General features: G+C 37.5%; 1 protein-coding gene across 1 annotated transcript in view; it reads right to left on the reverse strand.

Annotated features, from left to right (window-relative positions):
* Positions 1–27845, reverse strand: part of TENM3 (teneurin transmembrane protein 3) — a 1292929-nt gene that overhangs the window by 640402 nt on the left and 624682 nt on the right. The window contains exon 9 of the mRNA XM_063402168.1: positions 4234–4363. The gene's annotated coding sequence lies outside the window, so the exon portion shown is untranslated. The remainder of the gene's footprint in view (positions 1–4233; positions 4364–27845) is intronic.

Here is a 27845-nt window from a genome sequence, read left to right on the forward strand (position 1 = left end):
TTAAGCTGAATATTAGGAAAATGTTTTTCACCCAGAGGGTGGTTGGGCACTGGAACAGCTCCCCAGGGAAGTGGTCACAGCACCAGCCTGACAGAGCTCAAGAAGTGTTTGGACAATGGTCTCAGGCACACGGTGTCATTTTTGGAGATGGTCATGTGCAGGGCCAGGAGTTTTTCTGTGCAGGGCTTTGTATATTGCTTGGTTTTGTCCTCATATCCATTAAAGCACTGCTGCTGAGAGCAAAATACCTTTTTTAAAATTATCTACAAAATTCCTTTAAATTGTCTGAAGAATTTGGAAAATAGCATACTAAAGTTTCTCTGGTGATGATGAGTACTGCTACTTAAAAAATTGTACATTCTGTTTGTAAAATCAGTGGTCATATGTACTTCTCAATTTCTTCCTAGTTTTCTCATTTTGGTTGCTGAACCAGCGACAAAGTAATTTCAGTCATCCAGACCTAGATGCATTTGAATCTCCCTCTCTTTTAAGAATAGTGGAAGAATACTATCACTCCATTCATGTAGCACTTTCTCAAATTATTTTCCAACTCTCATTAAAAGACCATAGCATTAGATAGAAAGACAGTAAGAGCATCAATTCTGGCAATACTATCTGGATTCAATAGGATGTAACAATCCTGAACAGAGTCCCCTCAACCGCAGGAATTTTTAACTGAGTATTTGCCTTATTTTGGCAATAAAACTTAAAGCTAATATCACTGCTCCTAAGAAACACAAATTCTGAATACACTCTTTCTGTAAAAAATCTTTGAATAGATCAAAAACAAATCACTATATTGAGTAGTAGGCCAAGATGCAGCATGCATGCATGGTGTCAGAATTCGTGCTCAGCTTTGGTGCATATTTATGACAGACTTACAAGATCCCAAAATGCGTTTGAACATCAAATGCATTCAGTGTTAAGTACCTTTAATCTGGAAAACTTCCCAGCTTGTACATCTGTCCCTTTAGCTTGTGCTACACAGCGTGTACTCTGTTACCTTATGACTAACATCTTTAACAAGAAGAAAAGTATATCAGCCTGCAACTTGTAATAAACCAAGAAGAGGGAATAACACAATGTTAAAAGTCTGTTTAAAATTCAATGCATCCAGCCTTGGCAGGTGAAGAATCAACTTCTCTTCATCTTCTGTTTTTGACAGCTTTTTCTCACATTTCACTTTTAAACAGCAATTTATAAATTGTTTGACCCTTTTCAGTCAGGCATGCCTTTCAGTAATATGAACTGGCATGTATATTCTGATTGGAAAATGGTTCTGCTGTGATAAAAGTTAAATGAAATAAGTAATTAAATATATCAGTATTTTCCTAAGTGATAGTAGCAGAAAATGAACAGGAAATTTTCCTTAAACATTCCTGAAATCTAGCCCATTTTTTGTAGTCTAGGGATCATTCTCAAAACTATGAAATGTTGCAGAATATTACACAAATACTGTAACAGATGCAAAAGACACCTGCTATTGTTTCTCACCTTGGAAACAGATTACTTTGAAAATTATACTTTTAAATTTAATATCAACAAAGTGATTTATTTTTATATTGGAAAATCAAAATCTCCAAGAGTGACCTTTTTCTAAGAAGAAAATAATTTGTCTTCACATGAAACAATACTGTTTCAAATAAGCGTCCTTTCGTTTGTAAATATGAACGGCCTCTGCTTGGAAGGGAGCTCATGTCCCAATGGGGGGTCACAATTAGTATCCCAGACCCCCCTCAGGTTTTTTGCCTAGCGGTCACTGAGGAGCGCCCAATCCTCAAACTGAATTGGAAAACGGATAGTCCAGTATGGGTTGACCAGTGGCCGCTATCCAAGGAAAAATTGAAGGCGCTCGAGGAGCTCGTGGAGGAGCAGTTGCAGAAGGGAAATATCGTGGAAACGAATTCCCCCTGGAACTCGCCCGTCTTCGTCATTCGGAAGAGTGACGGAAGGCGTTGGCGCCTCCTCCACGACCTTCGTCAAATTAATAACGTTATAGAAGACATGGGATCCCTCCAACCAGGAATGCCATCCCCTGCCCTGCTGCCCCGAAATTGGAATCTGGCAGTTATTGATCTGAAAGATTGCTTCTTCCAAATTCCCCTACATCCAGATGACGCACCGCGTTTCGCCTTTTCGGTGCCTACCATCAACCGAGCGGCCCCAAGGAAGAGATATCACTGGAGGGTTCTTCCGCAAGGCATGAAGAACTCCCCAGTGATGTGCCAGCTGTACGTCTCTTCCTTGCTGCGTCCTGTGCGTGCAGCCGCGGAGGAGGTTATCATTCATCATTACATGGATGATATCCTCATTTGCGCCCCAACAACAATCGAACTGGAAAGAGTCCTCACCCATGTAACAGATTTGTTAGTTGCTGCAGGGTTTGAACTGCAAGCGGAGAAGATTCAGCGGATGCCACCCTGGAAATACCTGGGGCTTGAGATCGGGCGGTGGACCATTGTTCCGCAAAAATTGGCTATCCGGACATCAGTTCGGACCCTTGCGGATGCCCATCGACTCTGCGGAGAGTTAAATTGGGTGAGGCCCTGGCTAGGTCTCTCCACGGAGGATCTAGCACCCCTCTTCGATTTATTGAAGGGGGGAGATGAGCTTAGTTCTCCCAGGGCGCTCACCGCGGAGGCAAAGAAAACACTGGAGAAGGTACAACGGGCGTTGTCATCACGCCAAGCGCACAGGTGTGACCCCGGCTTACCTTTCCGGTTCGTAGTGCTGGGTAAGCTCCCACATCTTTTTGGGGTCATTTTTCAGTGGGATTCGAACAGCACACAGCATGACACCAAGGGCCACGGCGGGAGAGATCCACTGCTGATCATAGAGTGGGTCTTTCTTAGCCACCACCGGCCCAAAAGACTCACGAAGCCACAAGAAATCATGGCTGAGCTGATCCGCAAAGCACGTACGCGCCTTTGCGAGTTGGCCGGTTGTGACTTTGAGTGCATCCATCTCCCCATCAAATTATCCTCGGGCCAAATCACCAAACCCATGTTGGAAACTCTGCTTCAAAACAATGAAGCTCTACAATTTGCTCTGGACTCTTTTACGGGCCAAATTTCAATTCATCGGCCGGCCCACAAATTGTTTAATCTGGATGGAGGCTTTGAATTGGCATTAAAGAGTGTCCGAAGTGTGAAACCACTCCAGGCCTTGACTGTTTTTACAGACGCGTCCGGGGCTTCTCACAGGTCAGTGATGACCTGGGAGGATCCCGAAACTCAGCAGTGGGACAGTGATGTTGAAATCGTCGAGGGTTCACCTCAAGTCGCTGAGTTGGCCGCAGTCGTCAGGGCATTGGAGAGATTTCCCGGACCATTAAACATAATTACCGACTCTGCCTATGTTGCGGGGGTAGTGTCCAGAGCTGATCAGGCAGTATTACAGCAGGTTCCCAACGATGCGCTTTATGCGCAGCTCTCGAAGCTTATAAAGCTAGTGTCCCACCGAGAGCACCCCTTTTATGTGATGCACACAAGGTCACACACCGATTTGCCAGGGTTCGTTGCAGAGGGCAACAGGAGAGCAGACGCTCTCGCTGCTCCTGTGACAAAAACCCCACTGCCTGACATATTTCAACAGGCACAGCTCAGTCATGCATTGTTCCATCAGAACGCACCAGCCCTGGTCCACCGATTTCGCATCACCCGGCAGCAGGCCAGGGCGATAGTGGCTTCATGCCCGTCATGCCAATCCCACTCTGTGCCGACCATGCACGCCGGAGTCAATCCCAGAGGGCTGGGAAGTTGTGAGATCTGGCAGACCGACGTCACCCATGTGGCGGCGTTCGGGAGACTCAAATACGTGCATGTGTCCGTTGAAACCTTCTCGAGTGTAGTCTACGCCTCCGCTCACGCAGGGGAGAAGGCCTCCCATGTCATCCAACACCTAATTCAGGCCTTCTCATTCATGGGCATCCCCAAGGAGATCAAAACGGATAATGGCCCTGCATATGCTTCCAGGGAGCTTGCAGATTTCCTGCAGCAATGGGGAGTTGAGCATAAGACGGGCATCCCTCACTCCCCCACGGGTCAGGCCATTGTTGAAAGGACCCATCAAAACATCAAGCGGGTCCTCCAACAGCAAAGACCAGTCCTGAAGGTTGAGACTCCATCGATCAGATTGGCACGAGCACTTTATGTGTTAAATTTCCTAAATTGCTCCTATGAAAAGCCAGACCCGCCCGTTGTGCGGCACTTTAATAGCAACCGTGACTGGGACCTGAGTGAGCAGCATCCACCAGTGACCGTAAGGTTTCCAGAAACGGGGAAAGTGGAGGGTCCACTGACGCTTTTGACGTGGGGGCGCGGGTACGCCTGCGTCTCTACTGATGCCGGGCCAAAGTGGATACCTGTTGAAAGGACCCATCAAAACATCAAACAATCAGAATCCGAACTGATTTGGCACCGCGACATATATTAGTTTATTTTGTATTTTTAATTCAGATTCAGATATCAGTCCCACTACTGTTTCAGGTCTCTAGGTCTGGGTGGCTGGAGTGTTGTTTTAAGCTTGCAAGAGTCAGTAATAATTTTAAATTATCATAGGCAGGCATCAAAATGTTCCTTCAGAAACATGAGAATCATCTCTGTATTCAGCTTTGCAGACTTTGAATAGTATATTTGGCATATAAAGCCTCCCAGACCCCTTGGAAATTGCATATAAGTAACACTTTTCCTATCCACTTATTATTGACATCTCTTTTGAGAGACGGTAGCTCTGGAAAAGAAGAGTATCTAGGTGCTACAAAGAGAAGGTGCCTGAAGAGAAACACACAGTTCTAAGTGGAGGGCAATGGTGGAAAAGAGAGCTTTTGTCTATGTTTTGCAAAGTGTTGAAAACACAGCACTTATTACAAATGCAGCAGCCACTAATGCTTCTTAAGTCATGATTCAACAGTTCCTGGATGTGATCCTGGAAATTACTCTGTGGAAGCAGATGCCTGTACTCATATAAAGTTTCTTGCAGTACTGGGAGTCTGCACCTGAACAGACAATTGCAACTCAACACATTTAAACAAAGGCATGTTATTATTTAGAGATAAAAAAAAAAGTCAGTAAGGACTTATTCCGTGAATTATAATTATCACCTCTCCCGTGACTATAGACAAGATGAATATGTGGATCTCTTAGAAACCAGAGGACACATAGTGTATGTTTTCTTATCAAAAAGAAATATCTATTGCAGAAATCAAGGAGGTGTTGGAAATGCATCATGTCCATTACATCACTTCTCTGATTAAAAGTTGGATTTATGGTTTCAAGGTAACACTAAAAGTCTTTAGTTCCTGTGAATTTCCAGTGTGCAAACAACTTTCATTCCAAATTAGGTTATTCAAAGCCATTTAATTCACTTTACATTGACATGGGACAGCATGATGATTTCTTTCACCGTTAGAATCCCCGAATATTTGGCCTGTTTGTCATTTCTAACCCTAAACCTCAAATTGCAGCTATCTTCCAGCTAGGTAGTAAACATCAGCCTAGTCTTCTTCAGATCTTTTTTTCCTGCCTAACATTACGTGAGACTTTTCCCATAAGGATCAGGTTTCTGTACTTTTCCATTGCTCTAACGCCCTTTGGTCCTATCGTCAGTAAGGGAGTGAAGATGGAAATAGGAAATTGCCTCCACAACTTTTACATTTTTTGGTGTAGGTAAGCAAATCTGAAATATTTAGAACAAATGCTGGAGAGGCAGAATAGCACCACAGAGCAACCCTTCATGATTGTACTGATGTACCATATTTCCATCAGAGGCATCTTGCATCAATGAAAATTAATAAAGGTAATTGCTAAGGAATATGTAATTTTATAGCTGGCTCTGTTATAGAGGTAGGTAACTTCTCTGTTTTCTTACAAATCTATTACTTCTTCTTAGCAAAAGCTCTTAAGACACTGATTAGAAATTGTAACCTTGTGCATTTTATGAAACATGAATTATGTCCTTATCATGTTTCTAAAGAATGAATAGACTACAAGATAAATCTAAACCAATGAAATAAGAATTTAAGGGGGGATAAATGTTAGAGAATCCACTTAAAAGGTTGTCTTTTCATGATAATTATACTAAAGGAGAGTTAATTTTGAAGTGTATTTCACAGTATTTTTTGAGAATCTCTGCTAGATCTGAACATTGAGAAGTAACACAAGATTAATTAAAATAGTGTATTGCTTTTATCAGCACCTATGAAAATTGACAGTTACCATCTCTCTAAAGCAAATACAAAGCAGCAGATATGTGAGTCATTTACTGTAGCTATATTGCTCCTGCTAATTTACGATGTAAATGACTTAACAATTACTATGAACACTAGAGCCTTAGGGAGCAGTTGTCCAACATGTTTCCCTCTGACAAGAGCCATCTATCTTGCTCTAGATGCGTCAGGAGCTTTAAGCAGATGCATCATGACCCAGCACCGTTCCTGTGGCTGACCTGTGGAGAATCCTAATTGTATCAATGGCAAATAAACCCCTTTCATTCCAGAGATAATTCTCACATACTTATGAAGCTTCAATTTAACAATAGAAGCCTGCAAGGGGAAAAAAATAGCTTCCAGCATCTGTGGATCTGTCTTTTCCTCTGCTCTTTGACATTTTTAACTCCTTAAAATGTTTTGATATACCACTAATGGACAAGATGAGATACAAGATACCAGTTGTTTATATGCCTATAACACTGAAAGCATTTCTATGACACTTTGAAAAATAAGACTGTTACATTCTTCTTACCTTCTGTTTTGCTCATAATGTTCTAGTTGTCCCCCAACAGAGACAAGGCCAAGTATGAATAATAATTAATAATAAATGTTTTATTTTAGATAGCTTCATCATTTAAACAAAATTGATGGATATGTGAAAAATAAAAAACATAGTTATGCTAAGTAAAATATTGGAACAACCATAACTGCATTGTTCTATAACTAAGTGCTAGTATACTAATAAAATTCAATAGATAAGCATCCCAATTAAAGCACGGCTGTAATATCAATGGAAGTTATATGTCTTCTATTACAGATGAACAGCTTCTCTGAACATTAACCTAAGACTAAAAGAAGACTGTTTCATGGTTTCCTATGAAAGGTAACGACATTCTGTATTTCTTCAGATTTAAGACTACAAGAAATATAATATAAAGTTTCAAACTGATTACAGATTATTTCCTTCCATGGGGTATATTGTTTAAATCCCACACACTGCATTTTAAAGTTTTACAGAAAACCTGTGTAAAAATTAATATGTTCCTATAGAAAAAAGTTATGTTATGTTGAGTTACTTCCTAGAAGAATCATTTCTTGGGGCCTCATCAAAAGCAGTATTTCACTAAGTTATGCAGCTAATTGCTCACAGTTTGTTCAGCTTTAAATTGAATTCAGGCACCTAGGGCATATGTACATCATCAGGAGGTTGTCAAAACTTTAGATTAGTAAAGAAGATTTTTTTTACCTTGGAAATACATATTCTAGATATTTGGAAAGAGTAGATACTCTATATGAAAATCTCTAAATCTCCTGAAGTATAAGAACTTCAGTTCTTATAATTCACTTTGTAATACATGCTAGAAACACAATTCCAGTACAGATCAGTCAACTTGACAAATCTGGTTCTCTAAGTTGCAGGCAAGAAAAAAATATTTTTTCTAATTCTGAATAGAGAAATTTTTTCAACATCTTTTTAGAGTCCACAGACCTTTTTCAACATCCTCTACTAAACGCAAGACCTATAGGAAAGACCAAAAGCTACAAGCATGCTATGACACAAAAAGAGAGCAGGAGAAAATTCAGGACATTGTCAATGTACAAAATTACTGTAATTTTGTAATTCACAGTTACAAATCTGTGAAATATAACTCCTTAATGTCTCTGAGAGATATTACATATTGTACTTTTTAGAAAAGATAAACAAACCCCCAAACCTACCTGTTTTTACAAAAGTTCTTTTCTACCTTCAATCTAATCTATTGATCTTACCTTTTACAAAAGCTATTTCAAAAGCTATGTATTTCAGGAAACCTAAATTTCAAGAAACTGTGATGTGACAGAATCTTGTGAGCCTGGAGATCAACCCGTCATTTTTCTTGTCAATAGATATTTTTGTTTTTCTGTTAACACTCATTTAAAATGTATTAGTGTCTTTCAACACTGAATCAACTTAGCTTGACCCTGAAGATATTAAGTGAAGGTCTAGTTTTTGTCATTCTTTGGAAAAAAAGTTTGTTTGTATCCAAAACCAAAATCCCCAAGTCTTAGAATCTTGCATAACAACCATCAGAGGTCATGACTTTGGACAGGGTGTAGGTGATTGTAAGAAAGATAGGATTCTATCTACAAAGTGAATTATTTTACATTAAATATGACCAAAAGCAGAAAAAAAGACCATTAATCCAATAACTATAAATACTTTATCATATATGTGAAGACAACTAGTGATTTGAAGGCACTAAGAATAAAAGAGTGCCATCATAAAAACTTCCAAATGACAATAAAGAGATAAAGATCCTATGTGCCATGGTTAAGCTTTCAGTATCTGGTTTGTAAAATTCAGAAGTCTAAATGAGGTTTGTAAGATGTCTTTAAAAATTTAAAGAGAAATTCCTCAGAAGGCCAGCAGATGACTATAAAGCCTCTCTGGGAGTTTTAAGTGTTTGTGCATACAGCAGAACAAGACTTGCAATTCAGGATGTACCCCTGATACCCTAGTGGGGGTGAAGCTTAGCACCATGTGGGCATGACCAGGCTGCTATTCTGTACAGTGCACACCATCAATGCGGGATGTGGCTTCAGGGCCAAGAATGTCCTTTGGTCCTATCGTCAGTAAGGGAGTGAAGATGGAAATAGGAAATTGTCTCCACACCTTTTACATTTTTTGGTGTAGGTAAGCAAATCTGAAATATTTAGAACAAATTCTGGAGAGGCAGAATAGCACCACAGAGCAACTGAACGTATGGCTTTGCCTCCCTCTATCCAGCAGGAATGTTGCCAGGATCTGCCCTGCAGCCTTATCCTCTGCTGCGCTGCCCATGTCCTACCCATTCTGCTGAGACACAATTCCAGGCCACGGTGATGGGAAGTAGCAGTGCTGTGAGAAGCAGCGTGTGGAACTCAGCGAGGAGGTGAGCCCAGGTGCAGCTGAGTGCGGCCCGAGCTAAAGGAGCTGAGCCGAAGGAAGCTGAGTGGAGACGCTGGTGCCAGAAGCAGCCAGGCGGAATGGAGTCCAGCAGCCGAGGCAGCAGCCTGGCAGGACATGGACAATCGAGATTTCAGGGCTTTGTCTGTCATTGTTTTTTCTGGTCTTGCGCTTGGGGGCAGGAGAGCTGGCTGTGGGAACAGCTGCCATCTGTATCCTGGGAGCCACTTGGACACAACCTATGGCGAGCACCTGCCATCTTATCTTTGTCCCCGCAGACACAGAGAACTAAGTTAAGGTGAACAACTTTTTGTGTAAAGTTGTTTGGTTTGCACACTTTTCTTACCATGTGCTTCTTAGTCCATTGCATTTTGATTTCTGTAAATTGTTATCTCAACCCATAGTCTCTGCCTTTGTCTCTCTCTTACCAGAGGGGGTGGAAGAAAAGGGGAGCGGCATATTTGGAGTTTAATTTCTGACTGGTGTTAAACCCATTAAATCTCCTCACATTAGAAGCATAAATAACCTTCTCTCAGGAGAACAAGATCGCTGCTTTCCTTTAAAATATTCCCAAAAGAGAGGCAAATTATAGTATTAATATTCCCTTTCTCCTTCTCCTATTCTCCTTCACCATTACTCAACTGACCAACAACCAAAGAACCCACCAAAATGTGGTGAGAGTATATTTTAGCCCAAACTAAAAATTGTGTTTTGTTTGAAGGAGAATAACCAAATTATTACTGGGGCATCTTTTTTCTCTCTATATAGAAAATGGCAATATAAAAGAGGAAGAAAAAGACAAGTATGATTGTGGAACTCATTGATTTGAGCAATTCCCTGTTTCCTCCTCTGTGCTCCCAGGACTATTTATTCATTTTACATTAAACAATCACTGGAGGATATAGAAAGATTGGAAACCCACGACTACTCCTCTTTCATCTCTTGATTACTGTCTTACAGAACTAACTCATGCTTCCTCTCTCTGACACTCAATAATTTATTATTTTCTGCAGTGTGACACAGAAGAAAGATTTATATCAGTAAATCTATCAAACTGCCGGTGTAGGAACTCAAGAACCCGGTGGTCCTCCCATCTGAAGAAAGGACTAATTAATTACTATTCTGCCAGGCTGAAGAGAGAGAGAGGAAGCACCCTTTTCAACTCCTATATTTTAGTGTTCTTTTCATCTGATATGTTTGTGGCTTTCTGTGAATCCAATCATGTCAGCATGAGTTAGGCCTGCAGTGGCTATTATAACTTACCATTATTTACTAAGCTCTGACAACTCTATATTCCCTACTTCCTACTTACTCCCTCCATTCTATCCTGACCTATTTGTAACTCCAAGATTTTAGCTGCTGCTAAGTGGAAATAGATGGCTAGAAGAAACTAGAAGATTTTTTCTTGACCTGAGTCCGAAACAACTCTTGGATGCCCAGTAAACACATATAGGACATATCGTACTACAGAAGGATACCAAAGGGAAAAAACACATCAGAAAACGTAAAATTAGGCTTTCTGTTAGAAGATAAAATATTATACGTATTCTGAAAAAAAATAGTAGCATAGAAATGACCTACAACACTCATAACAAAGGGAAACTACACAGAAGAGGCATTTTGGGAACATGAAGGAACAACATAGATTAGTAATAGTGCCATGTAATACCTAGTTATAAACTGTATAGGAAGGATAGATTAGGCTGAAGAATAATGATATCCATGAGTGTCATTAATCCTAAAAAAATACATTAATAATCTCACTTCAAACTCATACTTCTGCTTTACAGCACAAATGATAGCTTTCTTTAGCCAACTCTTCACCATTTTATTGGTTTTTTTACTGATCCCATCTTTACTGCTCGTTTCCGTTGAGGCAATACATCAAATGTTGTCTTGAAGTCTTTACATATCATATCTATCATATTTTCCTTATTAAAAACCCAGATCCATAAAGTGTCTCTTTAAAGAGACACTATATTTTATGCCATCCTCAGGTTGATGCTGGTGCATACCTGATTTAATCTTTATTATTTTTTAAATATTCCCAGGTTAAAAAAATTCTCTTTTTCCTTGGTGTTTTTAAATTTAGGTGTAAACCACTCTCCCACTTACCTGCTACTTGTCTCAGACAAGCCAGTTTATGGAGCCAGTGACAAGTAAGCACATCTGTGAAAATATAGCAATACTTCATGTAGTGAGCTGTGGTGTAGATAAAAGTACTAGGTACTAGGTTATGGTATTAGGAACAAACTAATGAACTCAGCTAGGTGTGCCAGTTACGTGCAGAGTCCATTCACATACATCTGCATTTTATTCCAATGATTGCTGGGGCCAGTATCTTCTTATTTTTCCATACCTAATTATCAGAGAAACCAGAACACCACAATACCACATTTGACCCTGCATTAATTTCACACTACACTTATATAAAGATTTACTGCCGTTCCTAAAAAAATCGCACCTTTCATAACAAGGGTACTATACATGAGATGTACTGCCCAGAAACTTTCAAGCAGGTGGCCAGAATCATGCTCTTTTACTATCTGAGGAATTTCAGCCCATCACCAATTCACATGATGAAAAGCGTGACTAAAACATTTACTCTTCTCACATTGTATTGTATGTCATACTGTTCAACAGAATAATTAAAAATCCTTGTAGTGGAGTTGGTTTCTTTTTACATATTGTTCTTATTCATTCAGCATTGTGTAATAGGGATTGTCTCAATTTCGCAAATAATACCTAACAAACATTTGTTTGCTGTCTCTCCTAACAACATCATTAATACTACATGAAAGTATTGGGAGCTATTGTCATTTTGAAAGTGATTTATCTAAAGATTATTTAAATAATCTTTCTATAGTGTCCTTTTATAGACAACTTTAAGATAATTAGGCCTATCAAATGTTTTATATATTTGCAGAAGTCCCAATAAAGATGAATGAGAAGATCCTCCAAATGCACTGATGAATGTGAAATGCAATGAAAACAACCAGTAAACGACCAGTGTTGTTTATAATTGCTAAATCATTGCATGTTTTTCTTTCTGTAAGTCATCTGAGGCTTTCATTGATGGAGAGAGAATACTGCATTACCTGTACTACGAGGTGAGATTTCATGAATTCTTACTGAAAAATGCATTAAAATCAGAATGATTTAGGGAACCAGTCTATGCACAGGCCATAAAAACACATAAGTCTGAGGTTCTCTTTTGATGTGGATCAAGCGTTTGCTGACAGGTTGTAACACATATTTTTCAGTCTGCATGCATAAAGGAACCGTTAACCTTAGCAACTGGTCTCCAACAACCAAAGAATAACCATCCTAGAAATCATCCTGGGAAGAAAGCCAGTTGCATCAAGATCGATTGGAAAGAAGGGAGTGTCTGGAGATGCAGAACATTTGCTGTAAGAGAAATCATGCTATGTAAAAAAGGATAGGGAGATAGGATTTTAGAGAGACTAGTAAGTTAAAAGTCCCTCATTTTCAAAAAGGCGTCTTCTTTGGTTAAAGGTCTGGTCATGGAAGTGCAAGACAAATAGTGACAGGGGTGTTTATAAAAGAAAGACTAGATGTGTTCCAGACTTTTTTGTAAGTCAACAGAAGTAACATGAAAAGGAGGCATGAAAATTTAGCTAAAATTTGCATAAACATAGGATAAGACCTCAGAAAATGATTTTTTTTCCTAAGTGTTTGATGCTTCCTATCCTAGTACTGTTAACAGTTAATAAAGGAATTCTAGGTCTACCGATTGACAAAACTTGGAATATAAAGTGTTCTGTAGCTCCCTAACATGCAGTACCGGCCAGCTGGAATATCAAAAGTTCTGCCTTGTCCACAGAGGATTAATTCTACTTCATGGGTTCCAGCAAGACTTAGACGTGTACATATGCGTTTGGAAATTCTGTTGTGTTAAGAAGAGTCAGTTTTTTCCAAACCACAACTGTTAATTTCAGTTTTACTGTCAGCTTTGTTCAGATGGACAGATCAAAGTATTAGGTTTGCACATCAGTGAGTGACATCTATAGTTAGCAGTTTTCCTCACAGACATTCTCAGGCTAAAGAGGTTATGTATTTTTGGGAGAAGGCAAATACCACTTGCAAATCCCAGGTAGAAGGACTATGAGAAAGTCCAACTTAGTCCCTGTAACTCTGCTGGATAGCTTTGATAGCTATATTGCCACAAAACAATTCATGCTCCAGAAGAAAGCCATTTCATTTGAAAACATTGAGATGTAACAGCAGAGATGATTCTAAGATTTACAAACTTCCTAGACTTTAGCATTCTAAACCTGGGGATAAGTAACAGCTTGCATAAAATTGCTTATATTAACATTATGTCTATTACTAATTTGTATCCTTCCAGCTTTTCAGAGCACAATATCTTTCTTTTCATATAGATTATACATGACAAGAGCTGTAATTTAGGTAGATATTTGGGGTTTATCAATTTAGAAAATAATAACATTTGAATAATAATTAATCAAGTCAAGGTGAAAAGACCTATTGTCTATATTAGTATCTCAGTATTTTCTTGCACTTCAACTATTCCACAAAATGCAGGTTTGTATTGCAGAAAAGCAACACTAGAAAATAAGTCAGAAACTGTCACACACTTCCACATTGTCTGGAAAGAATGAGGAAGTGAAGATGCTAAATGTTTTTTTGATCCCTCTCTCACGTCTTACCTAAAGGATCCTTGAAATCCATAAGCTGTTTCTAATTAGTTTCTAATGACCTGAGAGATCTGCAAGTTTAGCATCTTCTGTATCTCATTTGATTTCCCTTTTGGACTAAAATGATGTCAAGAGGGTTAAAATGAAGATAAACCACACCTCCATGATCCCTCTGGTTATTGGACTAGAGACATAAATATGGAAAGGGCTAAGGGCAAAGACCATCATCAACAGTAGTTTTATAATTTATATTAACAAAAAAAATACAGGACTGATTGTATAACCACAGAGTCTATTGATTTACTCTTTACAAAATTCAGTGGAGTGCAGATGGTTCTTTAACCTCTTGAAAAGGATTACAAAAAAGTTGAATCTTTCCTGGAAGATTCAGTAATTAATCTGCTATACTATAAAAAAGAAAAGTATTTCAGCAGCAGTCTGTCTTAGGTGTGTTGAGGAAAAAAAAATATATATAAAGGACTAAATTCACAGTTTTTGTTCATTAATTAATATTTGGTATCCTGATAAACTTAGCAGTTTAGGAAGTGATCGAAGCAATTATGAAATTGGCACTGACTTTGGAAAATGCATAAAATCCTCCAAGGTTTCAAAGTTAATTAGCTAAATATTAAAGTAATCAAAGTGCTAAATTTTTAAATTTATAATAGTAATTTTAATTTATAACAGTAATATATGTGAATACTATGGTTATATACCTGTTTCCTATTTACAAATAAATGAAGAGCGGGTAATGTTAGTCCTTAGTAATCCTTAGTGCAACATTTTTTATTTGCTTTTTCAAATTTGGACTCGTTATAGCTATATAATTGGTTATATATCATACTAAGGACTCATTCAGTTGTAAAACATCTCCACATATTTTAAATTAGAACTGCCTCAAGGTGATGAAATAGACATGATACAAAATTTCAGGGTTGTGAAGCAAGGCAGAAAGTCTTTGAAGGCCTGTTGAATCTATAAATCTCACAACACTCTAAAATATGCCTGAAAAAGTGACCAAACTTGTCATTTAAAAGGAAAAATATACTGACAATATTACATGCCATGACTGCGATGGTAAAGTCACCATGATGAAAACGGAGTAATTCACTTTGAACTAACTCTAGTTGACTCCTCTAATGTGCCTGAGGATTGTCTGTGGCAAGTCCAGAGGAAATCTTTTGTGCTTCAGTAAGCAATAAGCCTTTCAAATCATTATTCTTTCAAAGACTAACATAGGGGATACCAGTAATATTTGAGCTTTTTCTTGAGCCCCTGGGTGTCCAAAATACTAATTCAATATATAAACTTTTAAGGTTAGATTTCTATTCTATGATTTACACTATTTGTCCTTCTTAAATATGAGTGTCTCAATGGAAAAAAATCCCAAACCAGAAGTAACATTATTCAATAATCCACCAAATATAAGAAATAAGAATAAAATTTCTCTAAGCAATTCACTCAGTGTTCAATCCCCAAAAACCAGTGTTATCAATAAAATCTCCAGCTAAACTGTATTTTATGTCATTTCAAAAGCATTGGCACACATTATTACATATTTTTTGTTTGTTTTGTTTTCTGGAAATACCAAGCAATCTGTTACAACCAGCTGTTTTGTAGTCCTTCAGTGGCAGAACTGTGGTGGGATTAAGAAGCTCTCATGGTTCTTGTACTTGCTCTGCAGTGATAAACATGCAACTTCCATCACAAGCATACAGATGCCTGTATATCTTGCTACACACACTGTAAACAGCAACCCCATAGTCCATTTCTCCTTCTAGGGAAATAATTGCTTTTTGAATTCGTCTTGCGTCATAATTGTAAAAACCGATTTTTCAGCTTTGTGTGAAATGAATTCCAGCATTCATGTTATAAAGAGCAAATAGGTAAAACTTAAAAATCCTAGCACAGCCTAAACTTTGTCTACACTAGATTGCCAAAGCCCAGAATTAGTTAAATGACTTATATGGAAGTATTATAAATAATGAAAATACATATTATGCCCAATGGAGTTGTGGATGCCTCATCCTGGGAAGTGTTCAAGGCCAGGCTTGATGGGGCTTTGAGCAACACAGTCTAGAGCAGGGTGTCCTGCCCACAGCACGGGGTGGGAACTAGCTGATGCTTCAGATCCCTTTGAACCCAAGCTGTTCCATGATTCTGTGAATATACTTGCAACAGTGCCTTTGTTATATGTAATCCAAATAGCAACATCATCTCATAAACAACTCACGGATGAAATAGCATTAGATTTCCAGGAGGCTATCCACTCACAACAGGGACTGAGTGAGGCCTATATTTACAGATTTATCCTGTTCAAACATACTGGGCTTCTAGAGTCACAGATAGTACTCCATTTAAAGCTCTTGCAACATTAATGTTGCAGCTTGTCTCCATTTTTCAGTTAAATAGAAGTTTTCTTTTTCACATCACATAAAGTCCTTAACCAGCTCAGGCCGTCTAATAAATTGCTAATTCTGTTACAGTATATCTTCTATTATGTTTCTTGTTACTTTAGTAAGACAGGAAATTAAAGCAATAAAACACTTTCAAAATGATAGGACACACTCAGGCAGTCATTTTTCTTATGTTCCAGTATTATTCTTCAAAAGACCTTTTATGATACTAATATTAAATTCTTTGAAGTCTGAAGAATCTGTTGAAAGTGTTGAATTCCTAAGATAAAATGCTCAAATATTGCATCTACTCATGCATTTATTAAAACTGGGAATGTGGGATGGAGTTAAAAAAAAGCACAAAATGCAATGCAGCTAAATAATATATGACCTGATACATTTTAGATCCACATTAGAGAGTACAATGTGTGGAAATTTGATTTAATGCTAAGGAAAATCTATTTTGCTTTTGTCTCACCTTACGTGGCCAAATGCACACCAGATGTGGTCATTCATATAAAAGGTTGGTAACTGCACACTGAAGCACACAAAACCAGACAAATACTATAATGGTCACTTATTCAGCGTGCTCACATTAAGGAAATTGAATCAAGCTTATGAAACTATGCATTCTTTATTAACCCCATAGAAGAAGGTCACATTGACTGCTCTTCTAATGGAATGCACACTAAAAAGATTGAAAGACATGATGTGAAAGAAAAGGACAGAAAATGCTAAGTCTCCTGATGAAACATTTCTAAAATGAATTTAATAAAAATATTGAAGGATTTATCTCATTTTTAAGAACTAAATACACATAATTACATATACTTGGAGGGGGGAAAAAAGGAAAAAGAGGAAAGGGAAGAAGAAAAAGAAAAGAAAAATGAAAGAAGGAAAATGAAGAAGACAGAAAGAAAAGAAAAAGGAGAAAAAACTAAATTAAGTGACCAAAGCTTATACTAAGTGTCTGTTACGTATTAAACTTTGGATTCAATTATCTTAGAGTTCTTCTCCAAGCTAAATAATTCTAAGATTCTGTATTCAATATAATGTCAAATATATAGTAGTAGATTCCTTGCTTAGTAAGTGGGCACAATGCAGGTGTTCAGTTAGGAAGCCTAAGAGAAGAGTGAATATTCACTATGTAGATCCTGATTTCTCAATGATTTAAACTCTATATTCATTTTCCATTTCACTGTAGCTGTGAATTCCTTTCCCAGTTTCATTTGATCTGTTTTATAGAGAATTTAAACAATCTTTGGTGGCAGTTCTAATTTAGTACATGGATATAACAATATGCTGTTAGACGGTCCAACGTTGTCATGCTTATTGAAATTTACTGGTTCAAATTAAACATAGGTCTTCTACTTTTATACAGTAAAACAATGGAAATGAGGTGTAAATACAAAGGGTAAAAATGAAAGGCTATTTTCTCAATTCCATCTAGTTCTGCAATGTCCATTTTTTCCTTATTTAGCAAATTATTTCTTTTTTTTTCATGTATGTTTGACTAGAAATTTAGTGGGCTAAATCTAAGATAAAACTATTCAATAACTTATGTTTCCTTTCTCATTTTTGACACATTTCTTCTCTGCTGGAATTCCAAAGCAATCAACTACCTGGGGATATATACTTCTTCAGAGATCTCTTCTCCACTATATCAATTAACTCAAAAGCAATTTTGGATACCTTCCAACGTACTACCACAATCTGGTCTCCCTTAAGCCTCACAAGCTGGAGTAGACTTGAATTGGTCTGAATAATGGTAATTTTCTAAATTATTAACAAATTAGACATGTTCCTGTGTTGTTTCCGTTCTTTGATTTGTTAAGAAATTTCCCAGTGACCTAAAGAATCCTTGGAAATATTTTTAAACATTTAGAAGAAGTCTCTGAGACCACATGGGGATCACCTGACTCACTGCAATGTGATACTCTTCAAGAGCACGTCCCTTATGATTGTGATGGAGGAAACTGTGAAAAATACATTTCAGCTTCCACCTAATCTGTGAATCTACCTGTAAATTTTGTGTAAAACAAGCTCATGAAGCAAAAGGTCAACTCACTAGTCTCCTTCAACATAGAAATGAGAAATGGCTGGGCAACATGAGAGGCCCAAAGAAATGGAAGGTGCTTCTAGACTTAGTAATTGGACACACACATGAAAGAAATTTTTCAGGATTACAGAGTGGTCCATCTCCAAAGTTAGTAAGCTTATAAGTTTTTTCCTTATTTTTTTTTTTTAATCAAGACAACATAGAGTTTTTTCTTATGTTTATATTTTATAGCATATTTACCACTTGATAGGTACAGAAATGTGACTAAATATGGCATGTGACACATGTTTTTCTTTCTCTGCCCAGGAGAACAAGTCTTCTCAACACAGAAGCCCTCCTGTGTTTATGCGGGGGGAGGAAAGAAGAAAAGTAGAAGTCTTTTTACTTTATTCTATATTCCATTAAGATATTTTTGTTTAAGATGGCAAGGAAATGTTGTATGCCACAGACTGACCTTGTGTACTGCCCTGTCTGATCCCAGATGACTCTAGGTTGTTGTCCCTTACCTTTTACTCCTTAGTTTTGCCTCTTCCTACTGTCATATATAATAGATTAGGAATCTCTTCATAATTACCAATCCCTCAAGGCCAGTGTATCTTCTACCACCAGATCTGAAAACTGCACTTTAATTATGCATTCAGAACTGGAAAAACAACTGTGACAAAAACATCACCAGTAAAATTATGGCATAGAAAGGCTATGAGAAAAATTTGCTCTGCCACAGTTTGGGCTCTAAATTCTAACATCTTCAGCATATACACTTTTACAAGTACACTTCCAGCACTGGAGATTTTGTTAGTAAGAGGGAAGACTGCTATAGAAAATTATTGGAAACCCTATAGCTTGGAAACCCAATAGACTTGTTGCTAGAAGGCATAGAACTCCTAGGGATTCTATCCTTGGCCAGAAGCCTTATGGCTTGGTACGGAGGAAACAAAAAAGTTATCTTGGAGCCTTTCTTCCTAACATATGGTATAATCATTGACAATTACATAAAAATTTAGTTTTAAAAAACAGTATTGTGCATGAGTACAGGTGTGCAAATATGCATTTGGGGGAGTGTGTGTGTGTGTGTATACATGTAGATGGTCATACTTACTACTAAGGGTCACAGGAAAAATCATATTCTGGGGATGTTATTTTATGATAGGTCTTTTTGACAATTCGTTATAAGAACTGAAGAAGTTATCCATTGCTAAATAGGAAGATATACTAAAAAGAAGACTGATTTTTAAATGCTACTATGTACCACACACCCTGAAAAAAAAAAACTTAAATGAAATATGAACCCAAAGAAGGATTTGTATTCTATGTCCCAAAATAAGATAGACTGGGAAAAAGAATCTCTGAAAATCTGAACAAAGCAAAAGGGAATGTAAACCATTAGAAATAAATTAAATGTGAGCTATGCCCCTCGTTTTGCTGGGATAATATGAAGGCAGTGAGGTTTCCAGCTTAGAGCAAATGGCTGTGAGCAAGAGGATTCTTGGTTCTAATCCCCAGTGAGCCAACCTCAGGCAAGTCATTCAGCTTTCCTTTGCTTCAGTCAATCCAGCTTAAACCCACAAAAAGCAGGTCCTCAGTAGAGCCAGATTCAGCAACTACGCCAATATATCTCTCGGGCAGACAGACAGGGGAAAAAAATGCAAGAAGCAAACTACATAAAGAAGGGGGGGAAAGTGTTCTTAATGGTTTGCAAGGGGTTGAACAGAGGCCAAATACACCACTATGCTGACATGAAACATTTCCTAACAGACTTTGAGATGTTATGCTAAACTTGGTACATTTGCTATTGAGATTTCTCAATTTATGATACTGTACCCTGCATAAAATATTTACTGTACTTTGACAATAATTTACCATCAAGAATTAGGACCCTCCCAAAGTTAGAAATATTGGAAAAATACATTGGTAACTTAAGACTTTAGAATTTTTAAAATACACGGATTTCTTCTCACATAAAGTGAATCAATAATTCAGTTGTTCAGAACATTCCCCTCTGCCTCCAAACATTTTATTACAAAGATGAATATGAGAATAGAATCGACAGCTTTAGGGTGTGATACACAAATAAAAGATAATGAAAACTAGAATTAAATTCATGGGCTGCATTTGTTTTCTCTGCATGCTTAATAGAGTCTCCCATTGTTAAGGACTCTGTAAGTAATCATAGATTTCTTATTTAGTCTACTGGAAGAAAAAAAATGAGGTACTATGAGGATTAAAATGACTCAAATTATAAAATAGATAAAATATACATGCATGGGCTACTCAGTTGGTATTTTTTCTGCCAGCATGTAAAAAAATTATAGATGCAGCAAATATTTGAGAAATCATTCTCTTTACAGCATTATGCATGGAGTTGTCAGTTTTCACCACTGAGCTTTGTTGATTTATATCAAATACCTAATTTAAATATAAAAGGGATGGTTACATTTATAGCACACTTGAGTATTTAGGAATACCTACTGATAGTGCAGCACTTCTTTTTTTATTCCTATGAAAGTAATCCGTACAAATAAGTAGGAACAATGTTAATCAGCTAAAGAAACAATGGCCATTTTTTTGCTTTTCTAACACATTTCATTACAGCCTTTAGATAGACAGAGTGGCCAGTGTACTACACTGTATTCATTCTAAACACATACTGCAACTGGCCTGATGAAGAAACTTTTAGGTGAGACTGTTCTATAATATGCATTACTTTGGCCCACGTAATCATCCCTGTGTTTCCTCTAACTTGACAAAACAGTCTTGCACTCAGCACACCTGTGCTTAATGGAAATATATTAAAAGGTATTTTCTGCCACATATTGCAAATAAAATTTTGAACTGCTGTATTATCAATGAAGAATGAGATTAATTCACTTCCTTACAATACTGATAGGACACCCTTTGCAGTTGGGGTCTAAGCACTCCTCACGCTTTAGATTCTTTTTGCTCTTTCTGTTGGAAGATTGCAGGTCAGTCATGCAAACTGCATATTATTTCCTCCCAAAGACAGCAGTGAGGAAAAAAAAAATAGCTGTCCTATGACATTGTAGTGGGCTCGACTGGTTTGGAAAGAAAGAATGTGAAAAACTGAAGTGTGGATGAAATAGTTACTGTCTCACCAGCATAGTTCTATGGGAATATACTGCATTAACAGCTGGCACACACTTTTATCACTGACTGCGAAATGAATGAAATGTAACCAGAGAACCAGCTAAAAGAAAAAGAATCTAAAAGAAAAATAAATACACTAAAAGATATATATAATTTTGTATACTTAGAAGTCTGCTAGCAAAATAAGAACTTGAATAACTTCATTCAGGACCCATTAACAGGTCATACAAAATCTCTGTCTCTACTCTTTAATCTGTAAACAGCAGAAGAAACGTCATTCATTTCTTCATGTCAAGTCATTATAGGATTTTGAGAAAGGTGTGGAGCCAAGTATCCTGAGAACTAAAATTGCTTACTCACAAGAGACAGGAAGAAAACCAGTTCTGCAGCTGTAAATCAGGAAATGTCTTGCCTGCTAGATATTCTCTGAGCCTTCAGCAAGTCCCAAATCAGTAAATGCCACTGAAACCTAAATTCTTTGAAAAAAATTTGCAAGAGTTTAATCCTAGGGTTTAATCCTTCATGGCAAGAAAACTTCATGCTAGAAATTTGAAAATGCTTAATTAATTCTGTATAAATGATTCCATCACTTCTTCTCTAAGATTCAATATTGTACATAATTTAGTATTCAATTTTTGACATTTTCTTCTTTTTCTATTTTAATTTTATTTTAAAATTTCTATTTTAAATTTTTTCTGTACTAAATCAGTCATATGAAACAAGAAGTGCTTTTGGAAACTGTCTTAATAGATTTCGTTCCAGTCGATCCACAGTCCTACATCAGGTTTAATCAAATTTTCTCACACAGTGCTGTGTCAAGTCAGAGTTTTGGGAGTAATATATATCTTAAGTTATGCTTTCAGGAGGCATTAAATAATAGCTTGATTTGGTGTAGTCCTAGTGCTGCCCCAAAAATATAAAATAAAAGTATTCTTGTAAGCATATATTATAATTAAAATATATATCAGTAATAAAATTTGTAAAATATGAAAAAATTGTTTGGTAAGTGACACAACACAAAGGAAAGGTAACTTTCTTTCCCTCTCCTTCTAATTGTAAACTTAGGGCAAACCAGAATAGAATTACTGGTGAGGATGAAGGAATACGCTCATGTCTGGTAAAGATGCCACATGCAGGCATCTGGAACTGCTTAATTATCTTCCATTCTGGATAGGACCAAAAGGATGTTTTCTGTTTCTAAATCAAATCTGTTCAGACATGACACATGCACTTGTTCTCATCAAGGATTAAGTGCATGACAAGCTTGAACTTTTAACACCAAATACTTCTGAGCTACAGGAAAGAAAAGTTCACAACACTTCCATAAAACGGAAATATGTAAATTTTTCACAACATTGTCACTCAGGATTGATTCCCCTTATTTTCTTTAATTTTTCCAAAGTAACCCACCATTGATCTAAGATTAAGAATGAGAAATAACAAACTGAATATGTATTTCCTGCCCTTGGAAGTTAAAATGGGTGAAAATAAGCCTTGGAATACAGTAGTTCATGTTACCTTCCTTCGTGAGTTGTTGCTCAAATTACAGTGCAATAGCATCTAATCTGAATTTGGAGGCAACAGCCAGGCAACATGCCACAAGAATAAAATGGCATATTTCAGAAAAATAAAAAGCTGGCTACCTGCTTTTCTAGCTCCTTGCAGAAGATTGATGCACCACTGCTAGCAGGGAGGGATTCTGTTTTTCAAGGGACTGACAATGGAGACCAAGATGCTAAATGTAAAAGAACAGAACTAAATTTATTGATACCTCAGGATCCTGAACCACAAGTAGTAGGTTGTTATAAAAAGACGTCTCTATTGAAAATTGATCAAATTTCCCATTTATTCAATTTTCTATTACGCTATTTTTCAAATATGATATTAGCTGTTAAATAGTAAGAAAATACATAGCAGGATAAACATTTGAAACAAAATCAATTAATATGTAAAAAAATTCAATAATAATAAAAGCCCACATTCAAAAAACAAAACAAACAAGCAAACAGAAAACAACAAGACAAAACAAAACCCCAAACTTTCAGGAATTCTTGACTTAATCCAGAACATTCCATTTCCCCTACGCACCTTTATTACCTAGCTCTAGATTACCACACAATGCCTCACCATTATGATTCTCACTGTCAAAATTTCTTCTTCACTTTCCTTTTTTAAGTTTTCCATCTCCACAGGAAAGAGAAGGGAAACTATTGGTGTGAGCATTTAATTAGCCCATGTTTTCCTGATGAAGAGTATTGTAGCTACTGACTTTTAAACTGTGTTGATAAAGGAAATAAAATGGTCACTTAAAGCCAAGGTGGATGTAGTAGTTCTAACTTTCAACTTTTCCTAAGAGTTCTAACTCTACCAAATGGGCTGTAACTACTAATCCTGTAATTGTACAACATTTTCAGTACTAGCCTAGCAGGGTGATTAATTTGCATTCTGCATTTAAATAAACAAAAAGGAAAAAATAACTTTGCAGGATCACAAATGACTGGTGAATTGGTAGAATAATAGAACTAAGTCTGTGCATTATCTGTGGGTGTGCCAGAGATATAAAGCTAGACAGAAACATGCTATGATTTTGGTAAAATTTTTACTGAATTCATTTATCTACAGCCATCAAACTTTCTACCAGAAATGAACTAGCAATATTTTATGGACCTTTCTCAGACACGTGCCCATTCCCTTCTTCAGAGGTGAAAAGCTTTCATTCCCCAGCTGCCAGCACTCTTTAACATGAATCCCTGGCTGCAGGCACTCATAATAAACTTCTCCTGTTCTCTGTTCAGTGTCACAGAACACTCTGTGCACGGCAGTGAAGATCTTCTGTGGCCAGGGCAGGAGGAGTAGGGCCTGCTCCTCCAGAGCTGCCCCACGGCCTGAGGCCAGGATTGCCAGGCCAGGGCCAGGCAAACACCGCTATCCTCAGTTCCCTGTCCGGACATCCCTCCAGGCCTGTCTGCCACGGGTGCAGCCCAGGAGCCCAAAGGGAAGATCCTCTCCGGACCTCCTGCAGCTTCCTGCGGGGTGGGAAGGCAGGCCTGGGTACCCTCCCAGAGCAGCACTGCCTGTCTGCCCTCTGGGCAGGGAAGGGCCCGTCCTGCAGAGACCCTGCTTCTGTGCTCGTCTGGAATTTGGATGGTTCAATAAAACACATCCTGAGAGAACAGATGTTTCCTGGAATCCCTTTTCTATGCCCACTGTAAAAAAAGTGAGTAGGCATTGGGACTACTCGATTTCAGAGCTGTAATGACTCATGGTTTCAACCTGGCATATGCATATTTTGCAATACTTTTTAAATGTTAGCATCTCTCGTTTATGGAGGCACTGCTGAATGTTTGTCTTTGACCATTGTTTCTATGTCTGCTGAAGGGTAGAGTATCCATCACTCATTGCCTTACTTCTCCTTTGCATTTGTATTCAAGTAGTGCAAGGTGTTTGCATCATGAATGACAGATAAAAATCATCAGCTTCCATCTTCCCACTGTTTTTTATCTTTGTGTTGCTATAGCAAGCATGTGATAGGTAATTAACTATGAGCATAACAAGAAAACATTACAGCACCGATTCATCAATGTACAACACTTAACTTCCTCCAGCTTTTCTCAAACTCATTTCTACAGCTAGAACACTTCAAGAAAATCTGCTCCTCACAAGCTTTCACTCAGAGCTTCAGCAATCATCAGCTCCTTTTTCTAGCTGACATTCTCCCTACACAGAATTAGATATCAGGCTTTCTAAGAGCTGAATGTGGTCATGGTTTACATGAAAGGTACTGTTACTTTATATGAAAGGGATAGGAGAATGAATTAACTTCTTAAAATAATGGAGTGACAACTCAAATTTAAAGGACAGCCCACTTGGCAACATTCTGTAAACTAAATCCTAAAATGATATGGATAAGGCAAGGAAAGCGTTATCTTTAACTATATTCATAAAATCAATGCACAGTCTATGTGCATCTTTCCCAGTTCTAATGCCCCTTAATTCTAAAACAAAAGTATAGCAAGCAGCTCTGGAAGAGCTCCATCTTTCATGCACTGCAAGTTTTATATAAAAGGCCAGATCTCTGACTGTTTCAAAGGGAATATTTTTGACAAGATTTCTGATTTTGTAGTGCAGTGCTGCTCATTTTTATAAGCTTTTATGGCTGTCGGCATACTGATTGTTCACACTGACACAAGGTTTATACAAATAGCAAATAGGAACCACCACTATATGAAGAAAATATAGCTGTTAGATTACAATCAAAATATTATGAAATGAGTCCATTTTTATGTAGGTATTATAATAACTTCTGACTATCCAAATTTTTAAAGGTAAAGTTCTGAGGGAGCTCAGCTGGTTCAGCCTCAAGAGACGATGACTGAGAGGGGACCTCATAAATGTATATACATATCTGAAGGGGGTGTCAAGAGGATGGAGCCAGGCTCTCGGTGGTGCCAACCAATAGAACAAGAGGCAATGTGCAGAAAATGATGCCCTGAAAGTTCCACTTGAACATGAGGAAGAACTTAAAGTGCAAGTGACCAAGCACTGGAACAGATTGCCCAAACAGGTTGTGGAGTCTCCTGCACTGGGGATATTCAAGAACTGCCTAATTCTGCATTTTGTGCAATTATGCTCTAGGATTTTTTTGCTTTTGGTAGGTTGGACCATGTGCCCACTATGATTCCTTCCAACCTGACTCATTCTGTGGTTCTGGGATGTGCTCTAAAATTATCACTACATAGAAGTTTTAAAAAATCCTGGTCAAGAAACAAGATTACAGAGTAAATTTACAATACATGCTGAGTGCATAATTGTCTGTGAATAAGTAATAATTGGAATGCCAATTTGGAAAAAATAATCAATTAAATGTATAGTTCTTTCAAATTATTGTTTAAATGTGACCATAAGATTGCTAGACATCTGTATAATAACACCTTATTAGAACTGTGAATGACTAATAACTGTCTGCAATAAAAAAGCTAATTGTTGCTAATGGTTAATGGATATTAATTTTCTGTTAGTTTGGATTCAAAGAAAAAGGAGTATTTGCTAGGGAAAAAGCATGTCATGCTGATTTTTCTTGTCCATCATTGGACAAGTAAAGACGTAAGCATCTCATGTCATTTACAGTGTTTGTAAGTAGAACTAACACCTTTACCTCTGTATGCAGCTTCTCTTTTCAGTAAATAGCTCAGCTGCCTTTTGGTAATGTAAATTTAGCATCCTATTTGGTTCCTATCTCAGTGATACATACAGTATCCTGTAAATTTTGTACTTTTGCTTACAGAGATAATTGACTTCAAGGTGTGAAATTTCTCAAAGATGCACAAGAATATAGGCTAAGAAGTCCTTGAATATTCTGGTGTGTTTTCTGTCAGATAGGTACACAGGTTATCTACCTGTGCAATACAAGGCTCTACCAATTTCCATTTACTAAATGCAGCTGAGATACTGAATTTGGTTGGTGCCAAGTTTAATTGTCTTATTCTCCTAGTCCATCACTTAAAGTGGTCTCTTAGGCTATTGGTCAAAAGCTTGGGCTAGTTTTCTTTTTGAGACGGGCTGGACAATTCACCTTTTTGCTAAGCCTCCTTAAAATCCTGCAGAAAATTCTGTGCATATTCTTACTGAGAACCCATGGCAGCACGTACAGATATAGGGGGAGACTGTAATGATTACTTCCAAGGTGTTGGAGGGCTGTGGTAGATTTACTGCAGGGTTGTGGAATGAACAATTTGAAAGCTATTGGAAGGTACCCACACTAGAAATCTCCACTCCCTTTAACATGCATACACTTGAAAAAATTGGAGGAGGCCTTTGCATGATGACAGCATATCTACCTGGTATAAAAATAACTCATTTACCTAACTCAGCAGCAGAAGATGATACTGACTTTAGAAAAGAACCTTGTTGCTTCTAAATAGAACCTTAGAATTAAAATAAATCTGGCTTTTAAAATGCCTTTTTTCTTTTAATTTTTCTGTGTGTAAAAACATGATGCTCATGAGAGCAGTCTCAGCTACAGCTTGATGAAATTTGTGTAAAAATGTGGTAAATGTCTTGGTTCCACTTGTTTTAAAATTTGTTGTACAGTGATCAGTTTGTTGACAGAACATCTGCTCATTTCATCCTTTGCAAGCTCAAATCTGTATTCCACTTCTGCTCTGTTTTCGAGATAGAATATCTTGACATATTTTTGGCTCTACAGTCATATTCAGTGTCAAGAGAAAGATTTCCATATTTGTCTGTTGCTCCTATGAAGAAGCAGTCATGGAACTGATCTTTCATACATACTTTCCTCAGATGTTAATTCAAAAGCTGAACGATCCCAAATATGTGCAGAACATCCAAATTAACTTGAAAAGTCATGGAAGACTTAGATTTTAGGCATGCTTAGAAGCCATTGCCACTTTGGGATAAGTTCTATGGCTGTAAAGAACTAAATCTTTGAAATATCAAAGACTGCCTATACCAT

The sequence above is a fragment of the Prinia subflava genome, chromosome 7, assembly GCF_021018805.1.
Source record: "Prinia subflava isolate CZ2003 ecotype Zambia chromosome 7, Cam_Psub_1.2, whole genome shotgun sequence".
Taxonomy (NCBI): Eukaryota; Metazoa; Chordata; class Aves; order Passeriformes; family Cisticolidae; genus Prinia; species Prinia subflava.